At 48.7% G+C, this 27,871-nt stretch overlaps 2 pseudogenes; one reads left to right on the top strand and one right to left on the bottom strand.

Moving 5' to 3' along the window:
- The first annotated feature begins 5,220 nt into the window (after positions 1–5,220).
- LOC138080771 (clusterin-like) lies at positions 5,221–17,740 on the top strand (annotated as a pseudogene).
- Positions 17,741–26,894: 9,154 nt separating this feature from the next.
- LOC138080770 (ribonuclease P protein subunit p14 pseudogene) lies at positions 26,895–27,362 on the bottom strand (annotated as a pseudogene).
- Between the last annotated feature and the right edge of the window lie 509 nt (positions 27,363–27,871).

Here is a 27,871-nt window from a genome sequence, read left to right as displayed (position 1 = left end):
GGGACTCAAAGCCAGGGAGGCCTTCTAATTTTCCAAATGAATGTTCTGTTCATCCCTAAAAACCTGTTTCTGTTTCCTGCAGCCTAGCAGGTCTGCCAAGGGACCACCAGGTCACTGTAGTGGTTTGGGAGGCCATCATTTCATACTTTCTGTGTTGCATCACAACATCCCTCTCCATCACACCCCCGATATTTCTGATGCTGTTATATGGAGCCGGAGGAGTGGCACATTTGAAAAATTAAAGTTCAATCCCGCAGCGGAACTGAGGTTTTATTTGGGGGCACCAGACAGGGGCGCGGAGCATCCCTCCACTCCTGCGGAGCTGGGCGCTCGCCGTGCATGTGAACTCAGGCTCTCCCCTCCTGGGGCGCCGTGCCCCAGCACTGAGCGCCCTGGGTGCGACCCAGCACCCCAGCGTCTGTCTCCACCGGAGCCTTTTGCTGTGCCGAACGCCTCCCCTCCTACGCCCCCCGCGGGGTGCTGCACCTGACCCACCTCCCCAAACACCACCCCCCCCCCCCTTCCCGCGCCGGCTTCCGGAAAGCTCTCGGTGCTTTCTACGGCATTCTTCGGGCGTCCTGCAGGTTTGGAGCCATTCCCAAAGTGGGTGTACACGCAGCGGAGCGCTGTAAACACGGGAACCTCACCGTGCAGTGCACGCGGCGTCGCCAGAAGCTTGTGGGCGGCGCTGACGGGTGAGATGTCCCCACCCTTCCAGTCCCCTGCGCAGACCCCCGCCGCCGGGAAGATGAGCGTAGGGGTGGGGGTGGGGGGCCGCTAGGCGAGGAGAGGATGGTCGCTGGTAGTCCCAGGGCTGTCAGGGGGTGCTTTGGGGGGGATTCGGAAGATCCAGGGAAGGGAGGTGGCTGGAGCCCCATCGCCAAGGAACCGAGTTGGGGACCGAAAATTGTGGGGTCGGCGCACAGGCAGGGACTCGGGAGCCCCTTTGTTCATGAACTCCAATCACAGTTCTGTGGGGTAAACAGGATAGATGTTAGTGAACCTACTTTTGTGAAGATGGGGAAACTGACATTTGGAGAACTGACGCTGCTGCTGGAGTGGCAGAGCTGCTTCCTAATGCACCAGAGTACATCAGAGAAACGTCGCGCAACCTCCTCAGATTTCAGATGCGCCAGAGTACATCAGAGAAACGTCGCACAACCTCCTCAGATTTCAGACATCTGATTCAAACTGTCACATCTTATAAATGAAAACCTGGAAGGATAAACAGAAAGAAAAATCTCTAAAGATACACAGAAAATAGGTATCAGAATTGAGATTAGAACCCAAGTCTTGACCTTTCAGAATTTCTGGACCTATTGAAAAAAGAAGCTGATTATTACTATTTAAGAGTGGGGTCAGGAATTTAAGAGTAAGTGCTGGTATTGTAACAGGATGCTTTTGAGAGTTCGTTATAATAATAGTTGGAAATTACAGACAATTTAAATGATCAGCCACGTGGGATGGCAAAATAAGGTACACCAGGTAAGAGACTATTACACAGCTGCAAAACTGTGCTTTTAGAGTGTATTTGAAGATAGTGGATGTAAAGGATCCAATTGTATGCAAATACACAGAAAAGAGGAAAGATACCACAGTGCTGCTGGTTGCCTCTGGAGGGTGTGAATTACAGGCGAATTGTTTTGTTTTTCTTTTTGGATGAGTTTGCTATATTTGGGGAGGGAGTAGGAGAGGAGCTTGGGCTTTGGGCTTTGAACCCTGCAGCTTACTCTGCTTGACAGTGTCTTCCCCATGGCTTCCTTTGGGGAAAGGAGAGCTTTTGAGAGGCTTGTTTAATCAGTTCAGTTCAATTCAGTTGCTCAGTCGTGTCCGACTCTTTGCGACCTCATGAATCGCAGCACGCCAGGCCTCCCTGTCCATCACCAACTCCCGGAGTTCACTCCAACTCACGTCCATCGAGTCGGTGATGCCATCCAGCCATCTTATTCTCTGTCGTCCCCTTTTCCTCCTGCCTCCAATCCCTCCCAGCATCAGAGTCTTTTCCAATGAGTCAACTCTTCGTATGAGGTGGCCAAAGTATTGGAGTTTCAGCTTTAGCATCATTCCTTCCAAACACCACCCAGGGCTGATCTCCTTTAGAATGGACTGGTTGGATCTCCTTGCAGTCCAAAGGACTCTCAAGAGTCTTCTCCAACACCACAGTTCAAAAGCATCAATTCTTCGGCACTCAGCTTTCTTCACAGTCCAACTCTCACATCCATACATGACCACTGGAAAAACCACAGCCTTGACTAGACGGACCTTTGTTGGCAAAGTAATGTCTCTGCTTTTCAATATGCTCTGTTTAATCAGAGCAGTTGGCAACCAGGTGCCCTAGTCTGGAGATGGGAGGGAAGGGGAGTCAGTGCAAAGGGAGGGCAATTTGGCCCCACAGCCACTGTTCTCGTACTGCCCTTGGGCTAGTATCAATATCATCTGCAAGCTTGTTAGCACAGCAGTCTCGGAATCAGAATCTGGTGTGATAACAAGACTCCCGGCTAATTCCCAGGTACTTTAAAGTACCTGGAGCAGCAGGGAAGGACCACAAGTGGCCTCTGTGTGCCTGCTTCCTTTCCTCTGTCCCTCTCTCTGTGCCACCTCCTCCCACTTCCCCAAAAGATACTGTGCCAGTGCCCACAATTGGTCCTACGTCTATTTTTGAAGGAGTCAGAATTTGCAATGATGACATAAGACCCTTATGTTTACAGAACACATTCACATCTCTGAGATCTGTATTACGTCCATTTTACAGATGGAGAAACTGAGGCTTAGATATCAGTGACTTGGTAACAAGGAAAGAACACTGGGCTGGGGGGTTGGGAGGGCTGGGTTCTCATCCTGGGGTTGCCACCAGCTTGTTGCAGGCCTTGGGGAGCCCCAGCCTGTTTCTGGGTTCTGCCTTACCTCTGAGGTGATTGGGTGGGAGACAGGTCCCTGTCCCAGGTCTCAGCTCCATGACTCCCATGGTCCCCAGGCTCCTGATGGGAGATCCTGTACTGACCCCTGGGTTTCCGGACTCCTCATCCAGTGCTCCTACCTTTGGCTTCCCTGTGTTTCTTTTCTTCAGGACCCAATGCCCTGTCTTCCAGTCACAGCCTATTTCAAAGGCTGGGGTATGGATTTCTACAAAGCCTTCACTTATGGGGGAGGAATGCTCTGCTGGAGAGGTGTTTCTCTCTGGCGTGACAAAGCCTCTGTCCCTGCTCCAGGCGTTTCAGGCCTCAGTGAGCAGCAGGGGCAGTGCCTGGCAGGCCTAAGATAGCACCTTGGCTTAGCTGCCCACCCACCATCTCTGAGGAGGGCAGTGACCCGCTCTCCTCTCCCACGCTGCTCAGGGACCACAGCCCAGCTGCCTTACTAATTGTGTCTCAGGAGAGACTTGCCTTATTCATTTTCTCCCAAGGGTTCCAGCGGACCTGTGGAGGAGCTGAGAACGGCTTCAGGGTGTGCATCGTTTCAGGAAGGGGAGAGCCCCTTCCCGTTCTTGTTAGGGTGAAGCGGGTGAGTTCAGATGAGCAGTTGTGAGGAGGAGGGGTGCAGGGTGGGAGAGGGATGCAGGGAGAAGGATTTTTGTTTTGCAACAACTTCAGCTTTGGGGAAATGATCCATTGTGTAAGACCAGCTGGTCCAGGGCTCAGGGCAGCCAACCAAGTGATGGTGGGAGGACCTTGGGAGAAGCCCTGCTGTGGGCTTAGAGGGAACAGCCAAGTGAAAGGGACCTGGTGGAGCAGAGAAGCGCTGCTCCCAGCAGGACGTCTTCTGGGGAGTCTCCTTGCCCCTCCATGCTCCCCCCACCATGCCCCCAACCCACCAGTCCCTTTGGCCTTGCCCCTCCCTCTCTATACTCCCTGAAGACCACTGTCCTCCTCGCCTCACTCTACTTCCATCCATGCCTCCTGCCTCAAGTCTCATGCTGGGGATGATAAATGGATTTATTTCCCTGTGTCAACTCAGAGGGTCTGAGGCTGTCACTGCTTCAGGCCCTTGAAAAGCACTTTCGGGAGGTGTTGAGGCTTGGTTGGGGAATGGTGCTGTGACCCCAAGCCCTTTCTGGATCTTGTATCTCATCTGGCTGCTCTGTTCCCAGTCACCTTGGCCCAGCACCCACACAGCCCCCCATGAAGCTCCACGAAGCCTCGACCATTGGAGCCTCTGTGGACTTCCCTCTTGAATTTCCATAACGCTTACTACCTGTGTCTGCCACCTTTCCACCTACAAAACCAATGCCCTGGGTTCAGGAAAGAGAAAATATCATTCATTAGGAGGGCTTGTCATCCTTCGGAGCCTAGCTTTTGGTTCCCCTCTTCTGCTAGGTCCTTCCTGACACCTGTCTTCCCTCTGCTCCACTCTTGTCCTGTGAGCTGACCAGCTTTCTGGGGTAGTAGTTAGAAACCCAAATGTTGAGATCAGAGGTGGGTGGGAGTCTATCTCCACCCTCCCAGCTGTATAACTGTGGGTGAGTATCTTGATTTCATTATGATTCTTCATCCTCATTTATGCAATGAGGTGAAGGCAGTGTTGAGAGTCTTAGATAAAATGCATATGATAAAATGCATTAGATAAATCTTAGATAAAATCCAGCATGGTGCCTGGCTCAGGATAAGCACTGGAGAAGCCTGGGCTATTACTTTCCATACTTTGGTAGCATTGTCTCATTGTATTTGTCAAAAGATGTGGTGTGTCTGATCACAGTCTCCTTGTGGGATGGTGTAATTAAGTCAGCTCGGTGTCCCCGTCACGTGACACCATGCTTTGGAAAAAAGACCACCGAAGTTCAGATGTTTGCTTAAACTGCATTCCAGAAAGGACTGTATCCAAAAGGATATTATTTTATATTTTGATGCTTAAACATCAAATTATCCTTCCAGGATTTTTTTTTTCCTTGAACATTTTCTTCTGCAATTAGTTAGGCTGCTCCTCCAGAGCCCCAGGGGCAGACTGGGTTATTTCTCTGGGTGTGTCTGCTCCAGTGTTTGCATTTCTGAGCAGCTGGGTAATTGATTCTCAGGCCCTGGGTCTTTAGTGCGCCCTGGAAATGGAACCTGGAATGGAACCTGTGTCAGAGTGAAGCTGGGACCCTGAAGGCTGCTTGCCGGGGGTACCCCAGCCATGGCAGCCCCTAGATCCACTGGACTTTCTGACCCTTTCAGCTGGTTCCAGGATTGTATTCCCAGCACCACCCGTTCATATCATCCACCTCTCTACCCTTTTCCTGCAGAAATGTCCACCGAGGGGAGTAAGTATGTGAATAAAGAAATTAAAAATGCCCTCAAGGAGGTGAAACAAAGACCGACATAGAACAAACCAATGAAGAGCGCAAATTACTGCACAGCTCCCTAGAGGAAGCCAAGAAGAAGAAACCGGTGAGGAAGAGCTCCGTGGCCCCAACCTTGATCCTCTGTGCTGGAGGGAGGGAGTGGCCCTTGCTCTTCCAGGTGCCCTGCCAGGTTGCCATGGTGACCTGCCCTCCTTCCTTTCCCACTGTGTCATCTGATACCAGGGGCTGTGGTTAACAAATAGGGAAGATTTATTCGCTTTTGAAAACTTCAAGAGGTGAGATTTTGGATCTGGTTTCCTTATAAGCCTGCTGCCAGATTCATTTCAATAGATTTTTCTAAACCCCGCTTGTGTGCAAGCTCCAACATCGGCTTTGGGTAGGGTCTGTCACTGTCACGGGTTAGAAGGGGGATGGCACCCTACCTTCAGGAAGCTTATCTAGTGTGGGTAATACCTTTGGGGGTATAGCAGGCACACACTGTATTGCCCACATCTGAGTTCTGGACTACTTTGTAAAGAGACACCTAAATCAACAGTGAACATACGCAACTAAACCACTGTCATTCAATAAACAGCTTATTTGTGCTGTGCTCAGTCCCTCAGTTGTGTCCAACTCTTTGAGACCCCATGGACTGTAGCCCGCCAGGCTCCTCTGTCCATGGGATTCTCCAGGCAAGAATACTGGAGCAGGTGGCCATTTGCTCTTCCAGGGGATCTTTCTGATCCAGGGATCAAACCCACGTCTCTTAAATGTCTCTTGCACTGGCAGGCATGTTCTTACCACTACCGCCACCTGGGAAGCCCAGCTTATTTAAAAAATCAATAGTCTTTGTCAGGGTATCCTCAAATTCTACTCTGATTGCTACCCTACCCCTAATGACAGAGATGCTGAGATGGGGCCAATGGTCCCTAATGTGTGGGGTGAAATCATTATAAAGACTCAGAGAAGTTCTGCAGTAAAGAAACACATGTAACTTCATTTAACCCAAGTGCTTTCCAAATCCAATTGACCAGGAAATCCATTTATTTTTTTTCCTGATAGCTTGTAGCACAATTTCATGGTAGCCACTTGCAGAAATGTTGGCCTGGGTGCAGCTCTAACTTTCTCTGAAACTTAATGCCCTTTCTTGGCATGAGTAGAAATTCCTGCCATGCTATGAGAAACCTCCTAGAGTCCACTGAGAAGTGGCAAGTCTTGTTCTTGAATATTTGTGTTTCTCACTGGAATTTGATATTTGACAATCCAGGTTCTATAAAGCACATCATGTTTGGAAAAAGACTCCATGACATCTCAGTTGAGAAATATGAGAACCGGAAAGAAAAGAATTGCCTGTGAATTGGCCTCATAGAAGGTGTGGTAGCCTTCCCCATTTGGGAGCAAGAGGCAGTGGACACAGACCAGGGGACAGGGGACATGGAGCAGGAGAAGATTTCACATGGCTCCTCCTGGTCAGACATTCCTAGGGCAGCTTCATCTGGGGGTATAAATGGTCTCCTTAATTCTTTGAAGAATAAAACAGTTATTTTTCAAGATTTTAATACAGAAAAGCAGAAGAAAAGTTTCTCCATAATCCTTTTACTTTAGGACGATTCCTTAGGGATCTAAGGGTACCTAAGTTTGAACTATTTCTTACTACTTTTTCTCTTCTATACTTTTTGGACAGTGGCTGTAGTCAAACTCATGAATTTTTTAACATGAGAAATGCTTATTGTAATATTTAACACTTATTACAAACATCCTTGGTAATGTCCTAGCTACCATTTGTAGGTACAACTATTTCCTTAACTTGTCCCCTAGTTTTGAACATCTGAGTTAACTCCAGTTTTTTTTTTTTTTTGCCATTCATGAATCTTGTAAAAAATATCTTCAGGCATACAGATTTTTCCTTGATTGCAGGGATTCCTTGGGATAGATTCTTGCAGAATTTCTGATCAAATGTCATGGTCATGTTAGAGACTTTTGGTAGCAGGTGTGATTTTGATTTCAGAAACTTACCTATTCCCATGGCATGCTGCAGACTGTGGTTGCCATAGAAACATAAGATTCAAGGAAGCTTTGGAAGATGACATTTAAATTCCTGAAGTTGAGAGTAGAAAGTGGGGTATTTAGTGAGAATGGGGAAGTCTCGGGGTAAAGACAGTAGGTGCAGCATCAGAGAAAGATGTCTAGATGGGCTCTAGTGGCCAGAAAGGACTAACGAGCAGGATGAAGATGGGAGGATGTTTAAAACCAGATGAGAAGGGACATCCTGGTGGCAAATGTGGGAAAATGTGAGCCAGAGCGGGATGGAAATAAGCACCCCATGTGCCCAGGTTGGGCAGAGTTCGGGGTGGACACCCATGCCTGCTTCGGGAGAGGGAAGCCCATGGTTTCTGTGGCTAAGCCAGCCTGTGTCATCCCCCGGAATGCCCTCAATGACACCAGGGATTCCGAAACCAAGCTGAAGGCATCCCAGGAGGTGTGCAATGAGACCATGATGGCCCTCTGGGACGAGTGTAAGCCCTGCCTGCAACAGACCTGCATGAAGTTCTATGCTCGTGTGTGCAGCAGCAGCTCAGGACTGGTTGGCCACCAGGTGAAGGGGCCCCGCCCCTTCAGTACAGCATGGCTCAGGCAGGGGAATGAGAACTGAATATGCTTCTCTGATTCTGCATTGAGTTCCAAGGGTGGGGCTTTCCCTACCAAGGGGTTCTCCTGCACCAGCCGGGTGCCCTGCAGTTCAACTCAAGTCGGACCCCATCTACCTAGAGACAGCGTCAGACCCCACAGCTTCAGGGCTCAGTCCCACAAGTCTGCCCCGCCACGCCCACCCCCGACTTCAACCGCCAATCATGAGTCCAGGTGCTCACCTGTGCTTCTGACTGGCTGGCTGTAGATTAGAGTGTTTCATGACTGCTTCCTTTTATTGTTGAGTCACTAAGTCGTGTCCAACTCTTTCCAACCCCGTGGACTGTAGCCTGACAGGCCCCTCTGTCCATGGGACTTCCCAGGCAAGAATAGTGGAGTAAGTTGCCATTTCTTTCTCCCAGGGATCTTCCTGACCCAGGCATCAAACCCATATTATCTCCTACACTGCAGGTGGATTGCCCCCTTGGGTTCAATTAATTTGGTCAAGAAGCCCACAGAACCTGGAAAAACATTTTACATACTAGATAATCAATTTATTATTAAAGGATATAAGTTGGGTGACTTCCCCGGTGGTCCAGTGGTTAAGTATCTACCTTGCAGTGCAGGGAACATGAGTTCGAACCCTGGTTGGGAACTAGGATCCTAAATGCCACAGGGCAGTTAAGCCCGTGTACCACAATGAAGGGTCCCACGTGACACAACTAAGGCCTGACACAACCAGAGATAAAGTTTAAAAATCAAAAATAAGTAAAATCATTTTTTGAAAAGCCACCAATGTGTGACTAGCCCATTGGTTATCCATTAAAAAAAGTAATAAAAATAAAAGGGTATAAGTCAGGAACAGCCAGATGGAAAAGACGCCAGAGATAGGGATGGGAGGGGTGGGGAGCCTTCCTGCCCTCTCTGAGTCAGCAGTCTCTTGTGTCTCGTTGGTGCATATGTTCATCAACCCAGAAGCTTCCCAAGCCCATCCTTTCGGATTTCACAGAGGCTTCGTTACACAGGCACGATTGATTAAATCATTGGCCATTGGTCATTGATTTAATCTCCAGCCCCTCTCCTCTCTCTAGAAATCAGGGGCTGGGGCTGAAAGTTCTAACTCTTTAATCATGTAGTTGGCTCTCCCAGCAATCAGCCCCCATCCTTAGTTACTTTCAAAAAGTTACTTTCCTAACATAACAAAGACACCTTGATTGCTCTTATCACGGGAAATTCCAAGAGATTTAGGACCTCCTTGTCAGGAACCAGACCATATATATATTTCTTATGATAAATCACAGTATCACAGCTTCATTTCACATGCCATTTGCAATTGATTAGTTCTGGCTGCATTGGAGCCCAGAGTGTCGTGACCTATTGGTAATGTCTGCTATGAGTGCAGTAATGTGGGATGGTGAAAAGCACCTGTGTCAGGTATTTACCATCTTAGAAGACTCTCATCCAGCAATTCTTAGCTGCGTAAGGTAACAAATGGCTCCACGGTAGGACAGAGCCCTGTGTCCACTTTAGCAAAAGGAATTAAGAATTTTTAGTATGTTAATTTGGAGAAGGAAATGGCAACCCACTCCAGTGTTCTTGCCTGGAGAATCCCAGGGACGGGGGAGCCTGGCGGGCTGCCGTCTATGGGGTCGCACAGAGTCAGACATGACTGAAGCGACTTAGCAGCAGCAGCAGCAGTATGTTAATATCCATCTGGACTTCCCTGGTGGCTCAGACAGTAAAGCATCTGCCTACAATGTAAGAGACCTGGGTTCAATCTCTGGGTCAGGAAGATCTCCTGGAGAAGGAAATGGCAACCCACTCCAGTATTCTTGCCTGGAAGATCCCATGGACAGAGGAACCTGGTAGGCTACAGTTCATGGGATTGCAAAGAGTCGGACATGACTGAGCAACTTCAATTTCCAGTATCCATCTACACTCCCCTATAGGCCTTGCTCAATTAGGACTCATGAATTTTGCCCTTCCCCAGAGTCCTGTCAGTTTGCACTTGGTTGATTGGGGAGGGGGTCAAAGAGAACAGCAGACTAGTCTCACCTGGTGGGTCTTGTGACTTTCTTGGTCTTACAGGTCTTCCTGCTCCTCCACATTGGGGTCAGTAGATTGGAAGGGGCTGGCCTGGAGATTTCAGAGATGGGGAGCCATTCCCAGCCAGGCTTTCTTCCCCCTGCTGGGACTCCTAGATGTCCCAGGTGCAGCCAGGACAGGCCTGGCTCATCTTGACAAGGGAGGCACCTCTGATTATCCTCCATCTCCTGTCACAGCTTGAGGATTTCCTGGACCAGAGCTCCCCCTTCTACTTCTGGATCAATGGTGATCGCATTGACTCCCTGATGGAGAATGACCGGCAGCAGAGCCATGTGATGGACGTCATGGAGGACAGCTTCAACCGGGCATCCAACACCATGGATGAACTCTTCCAGGACCGGTTCTTTCCCCAGAGGCCCCAGGACACTCAGTACTACTCCCCCTTCAGCTCATTCCCGAGGGGGTCACTCTTCTTTAATCCCAAATCCCGCTTTGCCTGGAACTTGCCTTTCCCCGTGTTGGAACCCCTCAACTTTCATGATGTGTTTCAGTCCTTCTACAATATGATCCACCAGGCCCAGCAGGCCATGGATGCCCACCTGCACAGGACTCCCTACCACTTCCCCATGGTGGAATTTGCAGGAGGTGAGAAGGAGGGGGTGAGAACTCATGGTTCATTGAGATGCTTAACCCAGTCAAATGGGCTGTGATGCTAAAGAAAAGTACAAATAACTAAGGAGCCAAGGGATTGTGGAGGTAGGGAGCATTAGATTCTCATATCTGTGCTCAAGACTTGGCCTATGCCATCTGAACCCCCACTAGCAACCTGGGGAGGGGGCTACCATCCCCTTTGATGGAGAGTGTAGGAGCATTCCCAGAGGTTCACGGGCTTCCGTGGTGGTTCAGCGGTAAAGAATCCACCTGCAATGCAGGAGGTGCGGGTTTGATCCCTGGTTTGGGAAGATCCAAACCAGGATTTGGGCTGGTCAAATCTAGCCCTACAGGACTTGGAACCAGTGTTCTTTTGAGTTTTCCAGGTCCTTCCAAAAATTGGTGGGCATGACCAAATTTCCTCTAGAGCAGGCATCCCCAACCTCTAGGATCTAATGCCTGTTGATCTGAGATGCAGCTGGTGTAATAATAACAGACATAAAGTGCACAATAAATGGAATGTTCTTGCATCATCCTGAAACCCCCTCCCCTACCCCTCGGTCCATGGAAAAAATTGTCTTCCACAAAACTGATCCCTCGCTCCAAAAAAGTTGCAGACCACTGCTCTTGAAAACTAGATCCCTTTGTTTTGGGAACTCAGGTGGCTTTATGTGGACACCATGCTTATATTGGCAATGAATTGTATAATCAGCTCACCGTACAGTTAAGAGAGCTGTTCGTGGCTATAACCTTAGGGTCTGGTAGAAAATGGACACACAGTGAGTATCTTTTGAATGAATGAACTCTAACCTGGACATGAAAAGCCAAAACTTTTAGAAGCGTCTTCTTTCAGTGAATCAATAGACACTGGTTGGCCAACCCCATCTCCTAAATGCTACAGTTTGACTGGCACTGGGGTTTGGCTTGTAATGGATTGGAAATACAGGAGCGTATTGGCTTGAATGGGCCTCCCTGGTGGCTCAGTGGTGAAGAACCCACCTTCTAGTGCAGGAGACATGGGTTCAATCCCTGGGTCAGGAAGATCCCCTGGATAAGGAAATGGCAACCCACTCCAGTATTCTTGCCTGGGAAATCCCATGGACAGAGGAGTCTGGCGGGCTACAGTCCAGGGGGTCACAAAAGAGTCAGACATGACTTAGCGGCTAAACAACAAATTGACTTGAATAAGCATTTACTGCATATCGTAAGGTTGGGGCAAGGGGTGCCCTGTGTTATAAGGAGGTTCCAAGGTGAATCTTACTCCTGCCTTCAAGGGGCATGCTGCCTGGCCATGGGGAGAGAAATGAGCCAGACAGAATGCAGAGCAAAACAGGTTATAATACCAAAGAGAAGTATGGACAGCTCAGAAAATGTGGAGGTGGGAGAGGTGTCAACAGGTGGAAGTGGTGAGAGGGAGGCCATACCCAGCTCAGGGGGCCCCAGGAACCACCTCCTGGTCCTGCTGCAGGGAGTACCACTGCTGACCCAAGCCTGTGTCTTTCTGCAGGCAGACAGCCAGATGCCAACCTGCTCTGCCTGCAGAACCATCTCAAAGGGCCAGACAGTGGTATGGACGGGCTCAGAGAGATGGGGCGGCCCATGTTGCTCTGTGTGACTTCCCTTGTGTGTCCTCAGAAAACAGTGACCGCACCGTGTGCAAGGAGATTAGCTACAACTCCACAAGATGCCTGTGGATGAAGGGCCAGTGTGCGAAGTGCCAGGAGATCTTGGAAGTGGGTGAGTCGGAGGCCCTCTGGTCTCCTGTGTCCTCAGGCTCCCAGCACCTCACTGGGGCTGCCTTTAGGGCATCAAGTGGATGGGAGTTCAAATGCCAACTCTGCTGCCTTCCAGTTGTGGCTCTTGGTGGGACAGGGGTCCTTTGCTTGGTTCTGCCTGGATCCCCCTCTGGGGTCAAGGGTTAAGATGCAGTTCAGTTCAGTTCAGTTCAGTCGCTCAGTCGTGTCCGACTCTTTGCGACCCCATGAATTGCAGCACGCCAAGCCTCCCTGTCCATCACCATCTCCTGGAGTTCACTCAGACTCATGTCCATCGAGTCTGTGATGCCATCCAGCCATCTCATCCTCGGTCGTCCCCTTCTCCTTCTGCCCCCAATCCCTCCCAGCATCAGAGTCTTTTCCAATGAGTCAACTCTTCGCATGAGGTGGCCAAAGTACTGGAGCTTCAGCTTTAGCATCATTCCTTCCAAAGAAATCCCAGGGCTGATCTCCTTCGGAATGGACTGGTTGGATCTCCTTGCAGTCCAAGGGACTCTCAAGAGTCTTCTCCAACACCACAGTTCAAAAGCATCAATTCTTCGGCGCTCAGTTTTCTTCACAGTCCAACTCTCGCATCCATACATGACTACTGGAAAAACCATAGCCTTGACTAGACGGACCTTAGTCAGCAAAGTAATGTCTCTGCTTTTGAATATACTGTCTAGGTTGGTCATAACTTTTCTTCCAAGGAGTAAGCATCTTTTAAGATGCAGAGTTGTCCCCAAAGTTGGGAGACAGAATACAAAGTATCGGGTTGGCCAGAAAGTTTATTCAGGTTTTTCCATAACATTTTGTGGAAAAACCCCAAGAACTTTATGGCCAACCCAATACTTCTTGCATCAGTTCATGGTTAACAGGCTGACGATAGGAGAGGCAGCTGTGCTTTCTAAAAAGCTGTCATCTTGTGACTTCCTCCAGTTAGTCTGTCCCCAAGGGCTAAACCCAGTAGACATCCTCATTTTTGGCTGCAGACGGTGAAAATTTAGACAGTATGTTGCTGTTACTGTTGTTTTGTCGCTAAGTCGTGTCCATGTCTTTGCAGCCCTGCGGACTATATAGCCCGCCAGGCTCCTCTGTCCATGGGATTTCCAAGACGAGAATACTGCAGTGGGTTGCCATTTCCTACTCCAAGGGATCTTCCCGACCCAGGGATCGAATTAGAGTCTCCTGCATTGGCAGGCGGATTCTTCACCACTGAGCCATTGAGGAAACCCTTCGACAGTGTGGACTCTGTTAAACTCTTGCCAAGTGTTTGTTACTGAACACTCTTCTTCTAAACACTTCATATTTACCCTTCTCCCTTGGATAACTGGGGTGGCTGCCTGTCTTACAGAGGAGACTGAGTTAGAGAAGGTCCAGTGACCTGCTCAGCATTACAGGCCACCCCTCCTGTGGGGTGCCTGGAGTGTGTTCCCCACCAGTGCTGCTGTGTTCTCTGCCCTGAACATACAGGTCTCTCTTTGTGGTACCTTCACTTCCTGGCCACCTTCCCTGTGGTTGGTTGGTTGGTCCCCGAGGCAAAGGAAATAGCTCTCTTCTGCTGTTGCTCTCTGTTTTATTGGGGGAACTGAATTCTTCCTACTTGGAGGTAACAGCTATAAAAGCAGAGACACACTTCCTGGCTCACAAAAGTTTATGCTCAGAAGGAAAGAGTTAATTATCCGCCCCTACCACTCCAACAAGTGGATCGATCCTGTGGCTTTGCTGTTACTTAATTCTTTTGGGTGCCTGGGCAGGCCTTCAGAGTCTGGTTAAATATTCCTAATCTCAGTGCTGTGATTTTAGAAGCCACTGCAAAAGTACAAGTGCTATATGAGGCTGATCTATGAAGAAGTAAGGTGAGTCTACAAGCACGCCTCTTGGGTTTAGCCCATAAAATATCATAGCTAGAAAACCGTAAATCGCACAGTACCTCGCAGCGAGAAAGTCACCTTAGGGCCAGGAGAAGAGACCTACTGGTGCCCAAGCTCAGATCGGTGCCCCTGGTACTGATCTTAATGGTCACTGATCACAACTTCCTGAAACACTGGTTTTCTTTTCTGCACTGAGGAAGATTTATGCCTTCTTATCTAAGGTGCTTGCAACCTTTGGAGCGTGTGCTACCTGGGACCTCCAGACTGACCTTTTGCAATTTCCATTCTCCTGGCATTTTGGACCAGATCATTCTTTTTTTTATGATAGGTTTCATCATTTTTAAAATATTTATTTAAAAAAATATTTATTTATGTATTTGGCTGCTTAGGGTCTTAGTTGTGGCATGCATGACCCTCATTGTGTCATGTATTGCAGTGGGTGGGTTCAGTTGTTGCAGCATGCAATGTGGGATCCTAGTTCCCCAACCAGAGATCAAACCCATGACCCTTCATTGCAAGGCAGATTCTCAACCACTGGACCACCAGGGAAGCCCCTGGACCAGATCATTCTTTGTGCTGGGGGTTCCCTGGGCACTATAAGGTGTTTCACAGCATCTCTGGCCTCCAGTAACCTCCCATCCCCTACCCTGCCAGTTGTGACAACCAAAAGTGTTTTCAGACCTTGTCAAATATCCATGGGGACAGCACTGTCCCAGGTGAGAGCCACTGCTCTAGACTTCATCCTGGTTCTCAATGACTGTCCTTATTTTCAATGACTCTGGCACGAAGAGTTAAGGTTGGTCATTGTACATATTTTTCAACCCAGGTTACTGTTCATAATCCTATGTCTTGCTCCACCTGATGTTTTATTTTAATTTAATAGAAATGATTAAAGGGCTTCCCTCATAACTCAGTCAGTAAAGAATCTGCCTGCAATGCAGGAGACCCCGGTTCTATTCCTGGGTCAGGAAGATGCCCTGGAGAAGGGCATGGCAAGTCACTTCACTATTCTTGCCTGGAGAATCCCATGGACAGAGGAACCTGGTGGGCTACAGTCCATGAGGTTGAAAAGAGTTTCACATGACTTAGTGACTAAACCTAAACCAATAGAAATGATTACAACCAGCATGATGAAGCGTGCATAGAACTCCTCCTTTTCCCTGACTTGCTTGAGTTTCATGTGCTCTTTTGGGGATATTTTTCAACAGTTAAGGGAGAGAAAAACAGTAGTTTTTAAAGAGAGAGTGCATTGTTTCCAACCCTTGTCTACCTGACCACCTGCAGTGGCTGGGGTGGTGGGGTGGGGGGACCAAAAGCAGTGAACTTCCCTACTCTCCGGTGAGCTTGGCAGCCAGCCACACTGGGCAGATGGGCAACCCTGGACCCCCTCACTTCCTGTGTGCTTGTGGTCTGAGGATCCTGGCTGGCTCTTCTGCTAGCCAGGTTCTTGGGGCCAGAATTTCCAACTCTGTAGATACAGGCAAACTTGGAGAACTTTGCAGAGCCACAGACTCAGTAGGAAGAGCCCAAGTTTAGGAGTTAAAGCCTTGAGTTCACCATCCTGGCCTGCCAAATAATTCATCCTGTGACTTTAGGCAAATGATTTAGCTCTGTGCTCCTCAGTTTCATTGTTGGATGTCAGAATACATCAGACTATTAGAGATCACCACTACCCAGAGCATTCGGTGATGCCTGGGGCATAATGGTACCACACAAATGGCAGCCACAGGTAATGTCCACCGTTTCCAGAAATGACTCCTGGGGGGACCGGGACAGCAAAGAGGAGCTCCTAGTCTTTGCATACGGAGCCCTGAAGTCCATGCTTCTTGAGGTGTGGACAGTGTCCCTCCTTGCCAATCTCCAGGGAGGCAGGATCTTGCACCCTAACAGAAATCAGTGATGTTACTGAAACAATTTACTTCAGCTGACACTGTCTCCCAGAGCAAGACTTTTTTGATGAAGGTAGTATGTGCTGATTCCCACTCAGGGCGAGCTCTCTGCTTTGTCTTGGGCTGACAGTGAACACACGGTGGAAAGACGGCGCTCAGAGTAGCTCTGCCTTAGGTACTACTGGCTGTGTGACCCGACTGCCATTGTCTTCATCCCTGTTGAGCTCTCCCTTCACATTTTTGTCATTTGTTTGTGTTCTTTCCATCTCTGGGCAGACTGTTCTGCCAACATCCCGACTCAGACGCTGCTGTGCCAGCAGCTGAACGAGTCCCTGCAGCTGGTGGAGAAGTTCAGCAGGCTGTGCGACCAGCTGCTCCAGCCCTACCAGCAGAAGAGGCTCGACACGTCGCCCTGCTCAAGCAGCTGATCGAGCAGTTCACCTGGGTGTCCCAACTGGCCCACCTCATGCAGAACGACGACCAGTACCATCTGCAGGTCTCCACGGTTAGTCCGTGCTGGCCACACATGGCAGCTGCACTCGCGGTGCAGTCTGGAGGTCACGTGTTCCTCCCCCGGGGGTGAAACAGGATCAAGATACTCACGGGGGCATGTCTGCTTTGATGGAGCACTTGTCCTACTGCAGGAAGCAAACACTCAGGTGCAGCGGTGCACAGAGACCTCATTGCCTGATGAGGCCGAGTGTCACGATCCTATTTTACAGGTGAGGAAGTGGCGAGGTTCAACAGCTTCCCCACCATCTCCTACCTGAGTGGTGATCACCTAGGTGTTAGAACCTGTCTGCCTGGCTGCAGAGCTCTCTTTCCGGAGAGCTGCCCTGTCCCATGTAGGATGCCTCAGGAATTGATCCATTGTTCTCCAGTGATAAACAGCATCTCTCTAGTACCAGGAAACGTTTCTTTTTCTCTCCCTGATTCCTCTTCTACCACTGCCTGGCTTGTTGCTGCCCAAAGGAAGCATGGCAGCTCTGAAACCATGTTTTACTTGGGGGGGCTCCCCCTGGGCTGGTCCTTTGTGGAAGGCATTTACCCCAAAAAAGTAGTGTCTCTGAGGGCGTTTCTGTTCACCAAGTTGTCTAGTTGTGGAGGTTAGGGAAAAGCAAAGGGGTCCACAGATGCGAATGAAGCCTTACTTTAGTTGCCAGCTGAGTCTGGGTTGACCATCTTCCCCACCTCCTTGTTACTTTTTCTCCTTCCAAGTGAATCCCCACAGCTCTGACCCCAGAATTCCGTCCGGCCTCACCAAGGTGGTTGTGAAGCTCTTCAACCCCTTCCCCATCACTGTGATGGTCCTGCAGGAAGTCTCCAGTCCTAACTTTATGGAAAACGTGGTGGAAAAAGCGCTGCAGCAATACTGCCAGAAAAGCCCGTGAGTGTGCGCCCCCCGCCCCACCTCGGGCCCTCTGGGGCGAACAGCTCCTTGGGGGTCCAAAACACAGGGCAGAGGCGTCACTGGAGCTATAGCCAGGGCCACGCAGGAAGTTGGGAAGCTACTAGGAATCTGTTTCTTTCTTTGCAGGATGTTCTTTCTGGGTTGATGAGAATCAAAGTGTTGGTTGCTGCTTCTCAGTGATTATCAGCCCTCACCTTCCCCTCCCCTGTTTCTTTCTCAGGGAGGAGTGAGGCGTGAAAGTTTCTTTTCTAAGTATGCGGGCATCTGCGCCCACTTGCCCCTGAGATGAGCTTCAGGCCCCTCTAGAAGAGTTCTGCACATTACCAGGTGACCAGGCCCTGGGCTCGAGGCCCTCCTGACCCCACCAGCCCCTCTTCCCTCTGAACTCCTCTGAAACGCACTGATGCCTGCGTTTGCTGATCACCGGAGGAACTTGCTCACATGCCCCTAACTCAATAAACTGCCTTGTAATCTGAATGTTTTGCTGTGTCTTTTTTTAAAATTTTTTTGGCTGCGCCCTGAGGCATGTGGGATCTTAGTTCACTGTTGTTGATTAGTCGCTCAGTCTCTATTGACCTTTATTACGACCTATGGACTGTAGCCCACCAGGCTCCTCTGTCCATGGAATTCTCTAGGCGAGAATATTGGAGCAAGTAACCATTCCCTTCTCCTGGGGATCTTCCTGACCCAGGGATCAAACCCACATCTGCATTGGCAGGCGGGTTCTTTACCGCTGAGCCACCAGGGAAGCCCCTTTTAGTTCACTGACTAGGGATCCAACCCACACTCTCGGCATTGGAAGTGTGGCGTCTTAACCTCTGGACCACCAGGGAAGTCCTGGTGTGTCCTCCTTAGGCTGCTTGTTTTGTTTGTTTTAACCCCCGAATGTCTTCATTTGAATATGGAAAAAAGAAAAGAAAAACCAATGGCTAAAATGGTATAATCTCAAGTAGTTGAGAATAAAAGGAATGGGATGATGAAGTCGGTCCAGTTCAAGGATTTTCTGCTTTTAGGAAGAGACGTGCCCAGCAGCCAGCTAAAGCATGTTTCTGAAAAACGAACCTTTTTCATTTTCTTATAAAGGGGATACATACTTTGATTGGGGTGAGGATGATCTCCCAAATGAATACATTGAAAATTAGGGTGTGTAAGGGTAAAAATAAGGCATACTGGTTATTTTGATACATAATTGATATTTTCCTTCTGGAAAATGTACTCCTCCCCAAAAAACAAAATGAGGTAATTTTCTTTTAGTTGTGAGAGCTTAGAATCCCTGTGAAACCTTCTTGATTGTGGCATTGCTTGTTTACGGCCTGTTCTATACTACGTTTATATCTGTCCCCCAAGCTTAAGAATTTCTCCTCTGCCTGGGTTTTTCCTGATAACTATTCACCCCTCTGAGCTTCTCAGGTGACTCAGTGGTAGAGAATCCGCCTGCAATGCAGGAGACACTTCAGTCCCTGGGTTGGGATAAACAGGAGAGGGTGAGATGTATGGAAAGAGTAACGTGGAAGCTTACATTACCATGTGTAAAACAGATAGCCAACGGGAATTTGCTGTATGGCTCAGGAAACTCAAACAGGAGCTCTGTATCAACATTAGAGGGGTGGGATGGGGAGGGAGATGGAGGGAGGTTCAGAAGAGAGGGGATATATGTATACCTATGGCTGACTCATGTTGAGGTTTGAGAGAAAAATAACAAAATTTTGTAAAGCAATTATCCTTCAATTAAAAAATAAATTAAAAAAATTTCGCCCCTCACTCTGAAATATAGCTGGTCTGCAGTACCCCCAGATTGCCAGCAGGTGGCACCGACTAACTGCAATACTTTTCTCCACATTAAGAAGCTTTTCCATTTATGAATCTTCTCTAAAGAATCCTGTTCATCAAATATACATCAAAGGGAAATGAAAACCATCTGGATGCATGCCAGGTTTGTAACAAAATCCACATGTAAATTAAAAGCTTAAAATATTCTTAGTTTACTATTCCTTTTCTCTCTCTCTGTTGCCACACAGGTGACAATATCTATTAGCTTATGTCCACAGAAGCTAGTACTTTAGTACTGCTATCAAGGAAATTCAGAGGAAGGTAAGTGTGTGTGATTCACTTCAAGATATATGTTAATTAGGGTTATGGTTCAGAGGGCATTTGCTAAAATGATCATAATTGTAAATTATATATTACATTAATGTCACTTATTACATTTCACAAGTTATTTTCTGTTTTCCACTATGCTGCTGGATGTTGGAAGTCACTATACCCCCAGTTGTTGCTTCTTTTTATGCAACTCCCTTTAAATTCTAGACTTGCCCCTTAAAAGACAGAGCCTAGGACTTCCCTGGTGGTCCAGTGGTTAAGAATTTGTCTGCCAATGCGGGGAACATGGGTTTGATCCCTGGTCCGGGAAGGTCCCACAGGCCATGGGGCAGCTGAGCCCATGCGCCTAGAACCTGTGCTCTGCAACGAGAGAAGCCACCACAATGAAAAACTCACGCACCACAGCTGCTTGCCCTAACTAGAGAAAGCCCACATGCAGCAATGGAGACCCTGCGCAGCCAAAAATACTACCTGATGCAAAGAGCCGGCTCGTTGGAAAAGACCCTGATGCTGGGAAAGACGGAGGGCAGGAGGAGAAGGGGGACGACAGAGGATGAGATGGTTGGATGGCATCACTGACTCAATGGACATGAGTTTGAGCAAACTCTGGGAGATAGTGAAGGATGGGGAAGCCTGGCGTGCTGCAGTCCACGGGATTCGAAAGTAGACACGACTGAGCAACTGAACAATAAAAGGCAAAAAAAAAAAAAAGAGGAGAGAGCCTGAAGCTGACTCTGAGTTTCACTGGATGCCCCTTTCCCCTTCCTGTTTCCCTCTTTGCACCGTGACCTGGTTTGAAGGTCCTTGGATGTCCCTCCGTCCCTGATAGAAATCCCAGCCCGAGGCCCCAGAAAGCCCTGAGGCAGGAGATGAAGTCACCACGGTACTGGATGAGACAGGGTGGGGGTCTTCCAGCTGGGGGTCTGTGGATAACGGGCCCTTGATTTCTAGCTTCTAGGATCCTTGTGGCAGAGAGGGAGCAGGGCTTGATGTTCTGAGAAGAGAGGGCTGCTTAGTGGAGGTTGGGGTGGGGGGCGCGGAATCATGAACCCTGCTGTCAGCCTCTGCATCGCCACTTGACTGTCTTCTGCCAGAAACCCATGGTTGGATATCATCTCTGATGACCATGAAGTGAAATGACACCAGAGTTGTGCAGTGTGCAGCCTGGGCAACTGTTACCAGGAACCCTGGGCCAACCACAATTCTCTAATCCCTGGGCCAATTATTTTGTGTGATCCCATCAGTTCCCCACAGTTACCCTCAGGGCAGTGGTTATTTCCTCCACAGCATAAAAGCTGCCGGAGGGGGGGGGGGGTGGGGGGTGGGGGAAGCGTTCACTCGAGAAGTGCCTAGAGGGAAGAAGACCCTGCCCCAGTTCCTTGTGGCCCACAGAGGCTATAGGAGACCCCGGGTTGCGGCCCTGCCCTGTGAAGTAGCAGGGGATAGGGGAGTGGTGGGAGCCAAGAAGCCCCCCAAAAGTATGCAGAGAGCGAGAGCGCGCCACCAGGTGGTGGAGGTGGGGATGACAGACAGTCCCTCAGCTCAGGACTCCCCAGGCTCCTGGCATCATCTCTCCTGGGGTTACATGGTTGGAGTCAGTCACAGTGACAGGGTTAGAAAAAAGCGGTCAACACGTAACAGAGCCTTTGGTCGCCCTGAGGGGGCTGGAGACTCGGACTGCTGGCAGGGGCCTATGGAGGACACAGGTGCCAAGTTTAAGGCCTACCCAGGGACACCGTTCACTTGTCTGTGATGGGAAGATATCAACTGGCAGTAGCAGCCCAGATCAACAGACCAAGCAAGACCGTACTGCGCCTCAGAGGAGCTTGACCAGGGCGAGGAGGACGAGGGAGGGCGTGTCCAGTGTGGGACACGCCCCCTCCCTACTCTGCTCCGGGTTCTCAGAAGGTGAGGAGGGCAGCCTGTGTGCCCCTCAGCTCCTGCACCCCTCCTCCTCTGATGGGGCAGAGAAAGAGCCTGGCTTTGCACGGGAGAGTGACGTTCCAAAGTAAACGGATCCTTTTATTACCTGTGAGATGTTCAGGAAGTAAAACAATCTGCTTTAGCTATTATCAAGTGAAGAGAACAGTGGTCAGAATGAATAAAATTGCTTCTTGTGTGCGCCTCCGAAGGAATGGAAACTCCGCAATAAACAGATTCTGAGTCGCAACCACAGCTGAGCAAGAGCTTCAGACCGGAAGTGGGCCGAGGAGAGATAACCGCAAGTGTGGGTGCAGACATAATGTGTGTGCTCAGTTGCTCGGTCGTGTCCCTCCCCTTTGTAGCCCCATGGACTGTAGCCTGCCAGGCTCCCGTTCATGGGATTCTTCAGGCAAGAATACTGGAGTGGGTCGCTGTGCCCTCCGTCTCCAGGGGATCTTCCCAACTCAGGGACTAAAAGTGTGTCTCTTCTGTCTCCTGCGTTGACAGGTGAGTTCTTTACCACTATCGCCACCTGGGAAGCGTAGAGATAATAAGAACCATTGATTTGCAGAAATGCAGAATTGGGATCAAACCCAAGTCTGACTCTGGGGTCCGAGGCACCTTGCCCCAGTGTCCTCTCACGACCGAGCGTTTGCCTGGTGTTCTCTCACTGTGACAGAATGGCTTGGTAAACCCAGGAAGTATCAGTACTGAATAGATCTAAAGACAACTCGAGGACTCGGGTCTGCAGAATATTTATTCATAGAACTGACAACTGCCAACTCAGTCAATAAGAAAGCAAGGAAATGCTGGGCCACATGGAACACATTTACCAGGTTAATAATGGACTCTTTGTTTGCCTCTGAGATATCTCAGCCCCTCGGGCACAATCCTCTCAGATGGTGACATTGATCTCGGTGGGGTAGGGGTGGGCAATAGCAGTGACTCCTGCCCCACCCCCACCACTCTTACTCACTAATGGTCAACACTTGCCTTCAGCCAGGTCAAGTCCGCTGCAAGGTTGGGGAGAGGGCGTCAGGCTGCATATAGGAGAGGGAGACAAATCAGCACATTTCTTGCCCTCACTTCTTGCCTCGGGGCTTCCCAGGTGGCACGAGTGGTAAAGAACCCACCTGCCAAGGCAGGAGGCTTAGAAGATGAGGGTTCGGTCCCTGAGTCGGGAAGATCTGGAGGAGGGCATGGCAACCCACTCCAGTATTCTTGCCTGGAGAATCCCATGGACAGAGGAGCCTGGCGGGCTAGGTCCATGGAGTCGCAAAGAGTCAGACATGACTAAAGCGACTTAGCATGCACGTTGCCTCCAATATCAAAGGAATAAAGGCAGTGATCTTCAAGTGGTACCAGATGTTCTACAATCTCCTCTTGATCTCCAGACCCTTCGGTGCCCAATTCAATAAAAGTCTGACCCAGTCTGACTGCCAAGCAGGCATGTCACACAGCAGTGGAGGTGACAGGTGAACCACATACTCCAGCCTCGTGTCCATGAAGAGAATTTTGCCTTCTTTGTGAAGGACTTTGTGCATGTGGACAACATCACAAAGATGCCCTGACAGCATTAAAGGACGATAATTGTCCCCCAATTCAAGCCTGCACCCCTACCACCAGCCTGGAATGAACATGGCATCATTCTTTAAAACAATGTCCTGCGATTATCCAGAGCCCAACAAAACATTCTCTTACTCTGTGTTTGTAAAAGTATCCACTTGTGGGTGTCAAAAATTAAAACTAGCCAACAGTTTGATAATTCTCTTTGACAACTTTCTGGAGATGCCTGGGTCTCTCTTGACCCTGTCACATGGAGAAGAAACCAGGGTGGAGATGAAGATAAGCCAAGCTTGGGTATTTAGTGCAGCTTTACTCAGGCACTGCCTTGTATTCATCCCCTTTAGTTCATGGGTTCCTCAAGGAACTATTTTTCATAGCTATTTATCCACTTTCCACTGCCCCATTCTTGTAGCTCCTCCTTTTGGCCTCATCTTTGTGTTTGGTGCTAGTGGTAAAGAACCTGCCTGCCCATGAAGAAGACAGAAGAGACACAGGTTCAAGCCCTGGGTCAGAAAGATCCCCTGAAGTAGGAAATGGCAACCCACTCCAGTATTCTTGCTTGGAGAATCCTGTGAACAGAGGACCCTGGAGGGCTACAGTCCATGCGATCGCAAAGAGTCATACATGACTGAACAGACACAGAGACCTATGGGTAAGATCTTCCTGGTAGGGGACCCAGCGCCACCCCTTCTAAATTTGTTTTCTTTTTTTTTTTTAAAGATTCATCTGTTCTTTAATTTTTGGCCAGTTCAGTTCAGTTCAGTCACTCAGTCATGTCTGACTCTTTGCGACCCCATGAGCTACAGCACACCAGGCCTCCCTGTACATCACCAACTCCCGGAGTCCACCCAAACCCATGTCCATTGAGTCGGTGACACCATCCAACCATCTCATTCTCAGTCGTCCCCTTCTCCTCCTGCCCTCGATCTCCAAATCCCCAAAGCTCCCAAATCAGGAAACCTGTAACCTTGCTCACAGATGAGAATGGACAACAGCAGTAGCTACCGTGGAGAGGCTGGGCTTTGTGCTTCCCTGTTTGTATCTGTCATCTCCAACACTCCTGTGTGGTGTCGTTATCCCTGCTTTATAGATGAAACCAAGAAAGCTCATAGAACTGAGTCCAAACATGTATATAAGCCCTCCCCCAGTGACAGGAAAATCATCTGAAGGGAAAGTGACACTGAAGGGTCAAAAAATCACCATCTTGGTATAAACAGTAATGAATTATAATAAATTCTGACTCAGAAACTGCTGAAGAACAGGATCTAAGAATATTTACTTGCCGGGAGCCAGCACACGAGGTCCCACCCATGACAAGGTCATGAGGAGAAGATCTGACAAGCAGGCAGATCAGGACTCCAGGGATTTCGAAAAGCTGCCCTGGCGCTCACCTTAAAGATGATATCTGTCTTTCTGATGCTTGCTATACTAGACTGCTCCCTAATTTTTGTGACACAGGCAGAAGGCCTTCCCCGATCTGTTTCCAAACAAATCAACTTGAAACTTTAATCAATATGTCCCCCGGACGGTGGCATCCTATAAGATTATCCGGGATAAGAAGAGTATTTCAATCTAAATCCCTTTTGCTAGCATTTTAGTTTGCTTGACAAATGTGTTTATGCTCTTGGTACTAATGCACATGACTGTTCACAACACCTTAATCATAAACAGCATAAAGAACCTGAACACACAAAAGGCCCTAATAGGCACAGAGCCCTTCGGGGGGTGAAGAAGCCCTATTAGAGAACATAAAAAATATTATTCTATAAAGTTGTTACTGGATCCATGTTTGCTTGCTGTGTTTTTGCTCTTAATGTGCTAAGGTTGTACAATAAAAACCATTGTTAATATGGAAAATAAGAGTTTAGCCCTAGTGTGAAAACAATAAGACAATTGTATAAATTTAGCTGGTGACTGCTGCAAAAGAACTGGCTTTTCTGTTACATTTCTACTATGTTGCAACCTGCTGTACCCTTATCCTATGAGACTGCAACTTTTCTGTTAAGCTCAAGGCAAAGAATAGATTATAGAAAACAGGGTTTACATTCACCTAGCCTGCAGGAAAAGGTCATAAAATGCCGATAGGCCCCAAGGCCAGAAGACAATGCACAAAAATCTACTATGGAAAAGACTCTCATAAACAAAGAAGAATGCAGAAAACATCCTGGGTGTCGTAAAGGACAAACTGATGTAATGTTAAACTAACTTTTACTTGGTCATCCTTAACGTGCAAACTCAGGGTATAAAAACTCCCTGAGAAAATAAAGTAGCAGACCCTGCTTCATACCCGAGACCAAGCTTCATACCCGAGCTTGGTTTCTCTCCCTCTCTCTCTCTCTCTCTCGCCGACGCCGTCCATCCTGAGGGTATCCTTGGATCCTGCTGAGGCTGGACCCCAGCATTTACTGGTAAAAGATAGGTGTTCAAAGAGGACCTATCTTCCATCATTGCCTTTAATAGATCATGGGCTTCAGTGTAGAGGTCAAAGCATAAAATGTCTTGTTTGCTGGGACAGCAACATGCTCCTCTTCTTGTATCTTCACCCCTCCAGAGCAAGCGCCCAGTGTTTAGCCTGTGGCCTCCCTCCTGGGAGGAGGGGAGAGGGGTGGGCGACAGGCGAAGGGGAGAGAGACCTGGCCAATAGTTGCTCAGCTCTTAAAGAGGTGCAGGTTTTCAACCTGCTTGCTATTCATAAATTCAGTGACTTTAACAAATTCTTATTCTACACAGATATAGGCAGGTTTGTGTTATCTAACTGCAAATCTAATTAGGTTTGAAATCCTAAAAGTAGAACATTTAAGCTAAATCATAACTTTCCTAACACTTTTTTCAGTTTTTTTTTTTCCTTTTATGATGGCACCTCATGGAGACAGGCTAACAATGTGCAACCTTAGAATCACCACTGATTTCCTCTGTTCATGTGTGTGTGTGCACGCGCGTGTGCTGTGCCACATGGCTTGTAGGACACAGCTGTGGGATCGTAGTTCCCCGACTAGGGATTGGATCCATGGCCCTGGCAGTGAAAGCCTGGAGTCCTAACCACTGGACCGCCAGGGAATTGCCTGTTTTTTTCAGTTTGAAAACCTAGATAGGTGATGAATATACTTAAGCCTGAGTGAAGCATAAGTGGACACTGGAACAACTCTATACCTGCTCCCCTCCCCCAGTATAGGTCTATGAGCCCGTCCTTGCGAAGAACAGCAATCCCTGTTTTCCCCAGAGGCTTTCAATACTAAAAACACTGATGGCTGAACTTGCATCTTTAAAGACGTATTTCAGGATTTGGGCGTTTCTGGAACCATAACTTTAACCCAGCCGTCCATGACAGTCTTTTTACTTTCTAGTACAGATCATGACACTGCAACAACGACAATGAACTGCTTCAGCTTTTCACTTCTGCAGAAGCTAAAACAACTTCCCCAGCATATAAAGAGGCTGGAAAGTTAATTTTCTGGGAAAGAAATACACAGCCTGGCCCCAGCATTTTAGTACCGAGGAAAGCTGAAATAAGTCCATCGATCAAAACTCCATGGACAATTGTCTTTCTAAATCTGGTGTGTTTTGCAAATCTTCGTCTAAGTGCAAAGGGTTGACATCCCCTGTTAATTCTGAGAAGGTGGCCACGTCCCTGTGTGAAGGCCCTATTGAGTTCAGCCCAGTCTCTGACTCTGAGGAGCATGTGCTCTAAGGGCAGCCTGTTCGGTACTGATTGGCTCAGGCAGATTCTCCTGTGAAGCCAACCCCACCAAAGGGGTTGGACATTACTGGGGGCATCTTCAGCACTCTCAAATTCCATCAACAGGAGCTTTTGGGCTGCTTCAGTCTCCAAATGTTATGCTGGCACCAAAAAGTACTTTTGAGAGTGAGGAATATTTTCTCAAATTGAAGACTACTCAATTCTAGTTCCCTACTCTTGCCAGATAATGCAAGGAGAAGTGGAGAAACCTGAATCACTCTGAAAGCATAGTTCTTGCCTTTATAGGATCCTAACAGGGTCAGAGAGCTCCACAATTTGACAAGACCACTGCTGCATATCCTTAGGATGGCTGACAGGGTCTTCTCTTCATAGGTCAGAATGTCCAAGGGTAACGCAGCATCAACCTCACCAAACAGGTCCTTCAGGGCTGAAATAAGCAGCTGTTTGAACTATGCGGCATTCAGTCCAATCCCACAATCTTGAAATTCTAGGCGGACTTTCATGTAGTGGTACTCAGAGGGATGTTTGTAAACAGTTCTTTTCCATGTGGCAGCTGAGGCTGGCATCTTTTTCCAGTGCTGATCACATCTATATTGAGTCAAGAGGGTGTTGGGCACTTAAAGTTGTTTTCAACTTGTTTTGGACTAACTTCTGCCACTGATTTCTCTCCTACCTGGGGCCAGGCGCATGAGCTCTGCACACGTGGTCTCAGTCCTCTCCGCCACCCTATGCAACTGAGACCGCGTTGTAGAGAGAGGCCTGGGATGTTTCACGGCCTGGCCTCGCCTTAGTCGGTGGCATCTACGGCCAGAGTGGGAGGTACTCAAGGCCGCACCTTGCTGCCCGCCACCCCTCCGCCTTCTGTTTTCATTTTTTATTATTTTATTTATTTGACAGGGACCGGATTTCACCGTGGCAGGCAGGATCTATTTCCTTGATCAGGGATAGAACCCAGGGCCTATGCTTTAGGAGCAACGAGTCTTAACCACTGGACCACCAGGGATGTCCTCCACCCCTTCTCAATTTGAAACCTACGTTTGCAGGGAGAAATCTCTTCCCTCTTGCCCACCCCCAT

Source organism: Capricornis sumatraensis, chromosome 6, assembly GCF_032405125.1.
Source record: "Capricornis sumatraensis isolate serow.1 chromosome 6, serow.2, whole genome shotgun sequence".
In the NCBI taxonomy this organism is placed as follows: Eukaryota; Metazoa; Chordata; class Mammalia; order Artiodactyla; family Bovidae; genus Capricornis; species Capricornis sumatraensis.
The sequence above is the reverse complement of the archived record's forward strand: the minus strand, read 5'-3'. Positions and strand labels throughout refer to the sequence as shown.